General features: G+C 34.0%; 1 protein-coding gene across 1 annotated transcript in view; it reads left to right on the top strand.

The window, feature by feature from the left end:
- The window catches only part of LOC107757676 (gamma-2-syntrophin-like), a gene marked incomplete at its 3' end in the record, with an annotated part of 75420 nt that overhangs the window by 10750 nt on the left and 54478 nt on the right, over positions 1 to 10192 (top strand). The gene's annotated exons all lie outside the window — the stretch shown is intronic.

The following is a 10192-nucleotide window of genomic DNA, read 5'->3' as shown; positions in this document are numbered from 1 at the left end:
TATAATAAAATATTATATAAAAATAAAACCAATTATATAAGTAAATATAAAATAAAAAATTATATAAAATTATTTATAAAATTCTATAATTCTACTTAATATTTAAATTCTATAATTATATTAAATTTTATAAAATAAAATTATAGACAAATAGTAAATACAATAACACAACAAAACGTGCGTAAACTTGATTAATAAATTAACAAAAACTATAGTCTATAGTTAAAAACTATAATCTAATATATATAGTGCATTGTATATCAATGATACTAAAATAACAATTTTCAACATTGATAATAAGAAATATCAGCATATTAGAATGATTTCTGAAGGATCATGTGACACTGAAGACTGGAGTAATGATGCTGAAAATTCTGCTTCACATCACAGGAATAAACGAGATTTTACAATATATTCACATAGAACACACAGCTACTTTAAATTGTGAAAATATTTCACAATATTACAGTTTTTATTGCATTTTTAATTCAATAAAAGCAGCCTTGGTGAGCATAAAACACTTAAGAAAATCTGAGCATATTTAAAAGTAAATGTTTTACATCTTTTTTTAAATGGATTGACTAGACTTCATTAAACTCAAACATGTTACTTGAAATTGTAGACTCGAGTCCATCGTCATCTGCATCTTTTAATTAAAACCCTTTGCTTTAGGTCAGTGACTGTGTTGTGCTGACTGATGAGATGTCTCTTCACAAGGACGAGTGACCATAGTTGTGTCTAAATGTGCTGAAATGGATGTCATTGGCTGTATGAGTTCAGCCGGGAGTGTAATTTGATGGGCTTTGTAAGCTCTGTTTAATGGACAAAAAGATGAAAGAAATCATGATGACCTGCAAAAACTGTGCTTTGTACTTTGGAGGCCTAAATGGAATTGTAGGGAATAAAAAGCATCATTTTTGACTTAGAAATGTAGCTGAGTAAAAAGACAGGGATTCAGTTTGAATAGTACTTGAGTAAAGTAAAATCTCCTCTGAATAATTTACATAGTCGACAGATGATTTTATATAAAGTGACTTTTTACACAGTGCATGAGATTTGAGCTACGACCTTGCCGTTGCTGCCACAATAAATGTAGAAAATAGTCAACAATAAGTGAGTCTGTCCAAACTTTCGACTAGTAATGCATGCATGATTTTTAGTTCAGTGATCAGTATGCAGTAGTTAACCTTGTAAAGTCTGACATATGACATCTTTTTTAAGACAGAACAGTCTGTTGAACCTTTAGATAAAATGTAAAAGAATCTAAAAAAAACAACTTTGCATATATGTTTTTGTTGAGTATCATATTTGATATTTTGATAGGCTTTTATGGCTCATACAGACATAAAATAATCACAATATCAGTGGTCACTCTATATCCCCAATAATATGTCTTAGTAAGACAAGATTGAAATGATCCAAACATATAATGCAATGCAATCCAGTGCTGATTGAGAGCTGAAGAAATAAAGGCTCCTCAGAAGATGTGAGATGTTCTGGAGGCTTGTGAAGATCATTCCTCCGCTGAGGAACAGTGAAAGTAAAGCTTCTGGAAACAAACGCTCCTCAAAAGATCCTGAGGATCAGATTTGAGACTCTAAAACATGATTGATGGAGAATCAAGTAAAGCTGAGCTGCTTCACTCCAGTAAGTGTTCATCTGGAGATATTACTGCAGTTATTCTGACCTTTACTTGATCAAAATCGGTCAAGATTTGACAGCAGAAAGCTTGAGCTGAAGGCGGACGTCTGTACAGTTAGACTAAAAGAGCTTTTACTTGATAAAGCGACGGGTTTAACAATACAATTTTGATCATGTTGATCATTTAGAGGCCTTGCATGTCAAATATGATACAACAGGCTTAGAGTTAAACCCAGTTAACAAAAATGTTTTTCAGAACATTCAAAAGTAACATTCCCATAATGTTTGCAAAATAATAAAATGTAACATTTCAATTAATGTTGTACCATTCACATGTTTTCTTTTAAAGGGGTCATATGATGCGATTTCAAGTGTTCCTTTCTCTTTGGAGTGTTACAAGCTGTTCGTGAATAGATAAGATCCCTGAAGTTGCAAAAACTAAAGTCTCAAACCCAAAGAGATATTCTTTATAAAAGTTAAGACTGGTCCATACCCTCCTAAAACGCCTCGCTTAAACACGCCCCCACATGTCTACGTCACAATGTGGGAAGATTTGCATAACGCCGCCCAAATGTTCACGCAAAGAAAGAAGGCGTAACTTTGATTCTCGCTGTAGTATTGTTGCATGCCCAAACAGATATACAGATGACTATTCATGTAAATTGAAACAATTGGATCTAGTATTTTGAAAAATTCTTTTTTTTATTCCTGTTTCAAAAACATCATACCCTTTTATTTATTTACATTTACTTATAATTATACATTATTTAAACTTGATGAAAGCATATATCTGACCTCAAGTCACGCTCTTGCTAGACTTACCCTTTTTCAGGTGTTTCTTGATTCTTCTATGAATTATGATCATTGTCTTGAGTGTCTGAATAAATTGTGTTGATATGAGAATTAATATGAAGATCATAAAGAAGTCATTACTGGCTTGGTTTTACGTATTTACATCACTGAACAACTTAAGTGATGACACAAAAAACTGCTCTGCAGAGAATATAATTTATAATAGAACGTGTGCCAATTTAACAGCTACATTACTAAGTATTAATGAGCAAATTAGGAGTTTACTGAGGTAAAATACATAGTTAATAGTTAGTTAATATTGAGAATATATTTAAAGAATTTGCCACTGACTATTCAAACGCGAGTTTTGAGCAGTGTAGAGTAGCGCTTGTTGTTTGTCGTTTCTCCGATCACAAATGCAGACATGGTTTTATGTTTATGCTGCGCGATGCAACGCAATGCGTAAAAAGACAGTATAAGTCATTATAATTCGTAATTATGTCCCCACTGGATGCAAGAATTGCCTCGTTTATAATGGGTTTTAATGTTTTTGTCTCGTCGCTCCGGCCGGACAGGGCATCACAGTATGGTAAGAGGTGTAACATTTCCGTCACACGCTTGAGGTATTCGGCCAATCACAACGCACTGGATAGCTGGCCAATCAGAGCACACCTCGCTTTTCAGACCGATGAGCTTTGTAAAAATCGACGCTTTTCAGAAAGGCAGAAACAATAATGTACAGTATGTGGAAAATAATGTGTTTTTTGAACCTTAAACTGCATAAATGCATTTCATTACACCAAATACACAAAATAATGTTCTTTTTTAGCAACATCATATGACCCCTTTAAACATTTTAAAAACGGAATGTTTTGAACAGTCAGAAAGATTCAGAAATAATGTTCTCAGAACGTTAGCAGAACATGTTTTTGTTAGTGAATGTGTTCCCTCTGCTCTGCTGTAGTTCATGTTTAGAGAGTCAATAATGATTATGGATCACGTTGCTTTACTCTTCTGCTCTGATTCCACCTGCTTGAACGATTTCAGGCTGAGATGCGGTAACTACTGTCTACAGCGATGTGTGTGTGAGCTTCCCTGCCTGAGAGCGTCTGGTGAGAATGCATTGAATTTATTACAGCCCGCGGTTTCACGCTGGCCATCAGGGTAATTTGATTGATCTGTGTGTCGTCCTCCCTGCCACTTTCTACGCTGATTATCAGAATGGCTGCACGTCTTTGATATCTGAATACTCAGGACACACACGGCCCGTTCAATTGTTCCGACATTATCGCTTTCAAATGCATTCATGATTGCATAAGGTACAGACTTTAAATCCTCATGCAAAAGCATCTATATTGACTATTACTGCCGTCCTCAAGGAGAAAGACTATCCGTGGCATTCCAGCCCTGCAGCGGTGCCACATTATCGGCTGTGATCTGATCTCCAGACAGCAGTTGACCTTCATTCTTCTTCTAATTATTATCTTGATTGAAGCCGTCCAGTGGCACTCTCTCGCCTGCCTTTGTAGTGAATTCAAATTAGAGGCAATATTTCACAATTACAATGGCAAACACTTAAAAGAAATCATCGTTTGAAGCAGATAATTGACCTTAAAGGCGTTTCAAATCACAGATCTAACAAATCTAAGTTTTTGTCGCTTGATAAGGTCATTTTCAGACAGCAGTAGTTGGGAGTGGGCGGAGTGACTAAAACTTTATATTATTCTGTGAGTAATTCTGGATCGAAGTGACAGTGTGCATCACAATATAAGAGTTATTTTTGCTTGAGGTTCTATGAAAAGTGATTTACATGAAGTAGATGTGTGGAAATTGATTGTTATCTCTTGCAAAAACCAAAGAAATAAAAACTAATTTCAAAGGATTTTTTTTTTAAAGAAGTTTCTTATGTTCACCAAGGCTGCATTTATTTGAACATAAATACAGTAAAAACAGTAAAATATTATTTCAATTTAAAATAACTGTTTTCTATGTGAATATATTTTAAAATGTAATTTATTCCTGTGATCAGCATCATTACTCCATCATTACTCAGTGTCACATGATCTTCAGAAATCATTCTAATATGCTGATTTGCTGCTCAAGAAACATTTCTGATGAGAAAGACTATCCGTGGCATTCCAGCCCTGCAGCGGTGCCACATTATCGGCTGTGATCTGATCTCCAGACAGCAGTTGACCTTCATTCTTCTTCTAATTATTATCTTGATTGAAGCCGTCCAGTGTCGCTCTCTCGCCTGCCTTTGTAGTGAATTCAAATTAGAGGCAATATTTCACAATTACAATGGCAAACACTTAAAAGAAATCATCGTTTGAAGCAGATAATTGACCTTAAAGGCGTTTCAAATCACAGATCTAACAAATCTAAGTTTTTGTCGCTTGATAAGGTCATTTTCAGACAGCAGTAGATGGGGGTGGGCGGAGTGACTAAAACTTTATATTATTCTGTGAGTAATTCTGGATCGAAGTGACAGTGTGCATCACAATATAAGAGTTATTTTTGCTTGAGGTTCTATGAAAAGTGATTTACATGAAGTAGATGTGTGGAAATTGATTGTTATCTCTTGCAAAAACCAAAGAAATAAAAACTAATTTCAAAGGATTTTTTTTTTAAGAAGTTTCTTATGTTCACCAAGGCTGCATTTATTTGAACATAAATACAGTAAAAACAGTAAAATATTATTTCAATTTAAAATAACTGTTTTCTATGTGAATATATTTTAAAATGTAATTTATTCCTGTGATCAGCATCATTACTCCATCATTACTCAGTGTCACATGATCTTCAGAAATCATTCTAATATGCTGATTTGCTGCTCAAGAAACATTTCTGATTATTATCAATGTTCAAAACCGTTGTGCTGCCAAATATTTCAGTGTAAACTGTGATACATATTTTGTTTTGATGATTCTACATTGAATAGAAAGTTGAAATATAATTTTTTTGTAATAGTAAAAAAAGTTTTACTGTCATATATAATGCATCCTTGGTGAATAATAATAAAAAAAACCAGCATCTTACTGAGCGCAAACTTTTGAATGACACTATAAATTTATCATAAAGTGATACATATTGACTTTTAGGGTCTTTTTTGACCCTAAAAGTCATCATGCTGTGACTTGTGAACTAATTTGATACATTGAAAAGACTTTAGCTATATTATTTACCGTACGTTTTGTTTCTGATAATTGTTTGCAATGCATTTAAATGCAAAACGTTTGTGTCTTTAGTTACGTTTTTTCAGAATTTTTTTTTTAACACTGTAAAGTCTACTGTATCATATTTAATACACAAGGCCTCTAAATGATCAACATATGAAAACTTTGCTGTTTAACCTGTTGCACACATGCCGTCTGTCTCTGATTGATAGTTTAGAGTTTTTTTTTCATCCAGTAAAACTCTTTTAGTGTAATTGTACAAACATCCAGCTTCAGCTGGTGCTTCACGTGTGTTTCTGCGGTCAAATCTGGACTGATTTTGATCAAGTAAAGGTCAGAATAACTGCAGTAATATCTCCAGATGAACACTTGCTGGACTGAAGCAGCTCAGCTTTACTTGATTCTCCATCAATCATGTTTTAGAGTCTCAAATCTGATCCTCAGGATCTTTTGAGGAGCGTTTGTTTCCAGAAGCTTTACTTTCACTGTTCCTCAGCGGAGGAATGATCTTCACAAGCCTCCAGAACATCTCACATCTTCTGAGGAGCCTTTATTTCTTCAGCTCTCAATCAGCATTGCATTGCATTGCATTATATGTTTGAATCATTTCAGTCTCATCTTACTAAGACATATTATTGGAGGTATAGAGTGACGACTCATATGTAAGTATACTGTTATAAAGAGCTCATTGATATGATTGATTCATCTTTTTGTCCATAGAAATATCAGCATCTGCATCAAGTTGCATATTTTTGCTCAGTTTGAGTCTATGAATAAAACTGAGCTGTTTTGCCTCCATATTCTCACTATATCCGACTATATGAGCCATAAAAGCCGGATGTATCAAATATGATACTCAACAAAAAACACATGCAAACTTTCAAATGGTTCAGTAAACTTCCATTTAAAATAATGTGCATAGAAATATCAGCATCTGCATCAAGTTGCATATTTTTGCTCAGTTTGAGTCTATGAATAAAACTGAGCTGTTTTTCCTCCATATTCTCACTATATCCGACTATATGAGCCATAAAAGCCGGATGTATCAAATATGATACTCAACAAAAAACAAACTTTCAAATGGTTCAGTAAACTTCCATTTAAAATAATGTGTTTTTTTTTCTGGCTATTGTTTCATATGTCAGGCTTTACCAGGTTAAGGAAGAATATCCACTGTAACACAAGGCATCTCTTTCATGCTTTCATGCATTCATTGCTTTCTTCTTAAACGCTCCACTGGATGTGCAGAACATCTTCAGATGTCTGGATGCAGTTTGTGGAGTTGTTTCTTTTAAAAATATGACAGAATCTGCACCGCTTTAAAGTTCCTCCTCGTCTTGTTCGGGATGCGTCCCACTCTGTTTTTTTCACATATCACACATTCCACTGGAATATATATCCAGTATATTTTACCACAGAATCTCATTTCTACCGTTGCATGCTACATACTCATTCCCAAGAGTAGCTTTCTATGGGATTTATTCTAGAATGCACAAAAGCATGATTTGAAACTGCAATGCATTTCTCCCGGGTTATTCCTAATTCCAGACGGCCTTCAGTAGAAGAGATGAAAACCAATATAAACAAAAGCAACATATGCCATACGTCCGTTTCCCTAGACTGAGGATCTGCTCTCTTTGTGGTCAAACGCAGGCAAGATATTCAGAGGCATCTTCAGTATAGACATCTTGTGGATGTCACATTTATTCATATGTCATGCACAGTGTATTTTGGGAGTTTTTCATTGTCATAGTCTACATAGATTAGACGCTATTTCTGGAAACAAATTGCATTGTGAAAAGTATTATATAAACTAGTTGGTTTGCATTTGCCGAAAGAAATGTGATGCTGCTTGACTGTCTGTGGTGATACTGTTACTGATACAGTTGATTATAACTTATATTATTTATTTAGTATATGCATCAGTGTTAATTTCGTTGGCGAATAATTTTCGTCATAATTTTCATCAATGACATTTTTTTCACTGACGACAATGAGACGATAACGAACTAAAACTCTTTTTGAATGACAAAAACTATGACGAATATTTATTGACATTTTCGTCAACGAATAAAAACGAGACGAAAATGTTAGGGAGGGACGATTTGGGAAGAGATTCATTCAGAACGAATCTGCTGCGCGGTTCGGAGGTTAGTTGCGTACATATGAACCGGCGGGACATATGCTAACATACACTTGCTGCACGTCTCATAAAACGTTCAAAAATGTCAATATTATTCACGTAAACACAGTTGATTATGTCTTAAGTGAACGTGTATCAGTACATTGCATCCATTGCAGCCGTGCATTCGGTTTTAAAGGGATAGCAGCCTAATTTAGTTGCTATTGTCCGAGTCATTGATGTTAATCAAGCAACAACAGAAAGACAGAAAATCACACACTGGTCTTCACTGAAAAACTTTAGTAGCCCTAAAGATTAATCTAAAGGTATTTATAGAAATAAATATGTCTGCTTGAAAGAATGAAGAATATGGTAAAACGAAACCATCAGGCCGTGACAGCCACAGTTGTGGCCTTGAGCGAAGCGTCTAAGCCCAGATTTCTCCAGAGACTCTGCCGTAGAATGAAGGCTTTCCCGGCTATCTTTGCAATCGCTGTATAAATATAGCAAGAGCTCACCTTTCCTGCACGTTGAGCATGTGTGTTCTCTCTAACTCCAAACTTTGATTAATTATCTTCTCCCTAACGGGAGACTCACTTGACCTACATTGTCTATCATGATAAAACCTTAATATCAAACCTATATAATGAGTTTGGAAATTTTAGAGAAATGCTTAATAAATGCACTGCAACTAAACCCATTAGATTTTAGCCGACTAAATTTATTGTAGATTTAGTCGACTAAAACTAAAAACAATTCAGATGACTAAAATATGACTAAAACTAAATCAAAATTTGCTGTCAAAATTAACACTGATATGCATATACTATGTTCAAATGAGTGTTACTATGGTAATATCAGTGTTATTTTTAGTATTGTTGTTACTTTTTATTACCATGTAATTTTAGTACTATAATATACACACACACAATATATATTTAATATCAGTTTTATTTTAGTATCATTGTTATACTATTATAGTTTGTATTAATATTTTGAGTTTTTAAGATTTTGTAAAAAAAAAAAAAAATTTTCATTTTAATTTTATTAATTTAAAGTACTTAAAGTTTTTGTTGTAATTTTGTTTTTGTCATTTTAAATTGTCTATACATTTTTTATGACAGTTCAGTTTAGTAGTTTTAGTACTTAAACTTTTCATACATTTTTATATTTGTTATATATTTTAATACATATCTCTAACTCCAAACTTTGATTAATTATCTTCTCCCTAACGGGAGACTCACTTGACCTACATCCCGGTGTCTCTGGGGAGAATGGGTTTAGGTGCCAGAGAGAGAACTAGGCCAGAACAGAGAGACTGTGGATCTGTCAGAACCAGACTCATCATCAGCAGCAGCAGCAGCAGCACAGGATGGACAAACACATGCACTGCACGAAATACATGAAGCTTCTGCAGCTCACACACCAATAGATACAGGATTAATAGCACAAAATCAAAAGGAAAAAATAAGGCACATATTATACATAATATGTAATAATATCTAATAATAATAATGATTAATTGGCTATATATATATGTGTGTGTATATATGTGTGTGTGTGTGTGTGTGTGTGTGTGTGTATATATATATATATATGTAATTCTTTTTTTTTGTAATTGTTTTAGTAATTCTGTTGTGTTCTTTTGAAATTTTAATTATGTCTATATACTGTACAGTAGTTTCTATTTTAGTTTTAGTAATTGTTGTACTTTTTAAACTGTTTTCAATCTTATTTCAGTTAATGTTTATTTTATTTCAGGCAATGAAAATGTATATTTTTAGCTTATAATAATAACCCTGGATAGTATAAGTTTAATTGCACTTGAAAATTTGATTTTAATTAAAATATATATCTAGAAAGTATTATTTATATTTCCTTTTTTTTGCATTACAATTTTGCATAATTCAGTGTAAAATAAATAGAAATTATGATTAATTCTGTCTACAAAAAATTGAAGAAAATCTGTAAATATATCAATATTTCTTCAAATATGTACACTATTGGACTGAAAGCTCTAATGGACGTTCATTATTGCATCATTGTGAACACAAATAAACCACAGCAGATGTGACTCAAAGCGTGTTGTTATTGTTACGGGGCGAACGAGACATGAGACTTGCGGATCCATTTGCAAAGCTTTAATAGGAGACAGAGACGTGGTCATAAAACAGGCATGGGTCAGACAATGGCAAACAGGTATATTGAGGGCAAGACAGAAGAGTAATCCAAAACGGGCGTGGTCGATAAGCGGCTAACAATATCCAGAGGGCTTGACATGAGGGGTTATCCAATAACACGAGCTAGAGTCCAGGCGAGGTGCAAACACAGTCCGAAACAGCAGGCAAACTCAAGATAAACAGGCAATAATCAGGTAACACGGGAAAGCAGGCAAGACAAGACTATGACTAGACTATGGAAACTAGAACTAAATACTTAAACAAGGACAGGGAACTGGCTC

Source organism: Sinocyclocheilus rhinocerous, unplaced genomic scaffold (genome assembly GCF_001515625.1).
Source record: "Sinocyclocheilus rhinocerous isolate Xijiao unplaced genomic scaffold, SAMN03320098_v1.1 scaffold2850, whole genome shotgun sequence".
NCBI lineage: Eukaryota > Metazoa > Chordata > Actinopteri > Cypriniformes > Cyprinidae > Sinocyclocheilus > Sinocyclocheilus rhinocerous.
Note: the sequence above shows the minus strand (reverse complement) of the source record. Positions and strands in the feature narration are given on the sequence as shown.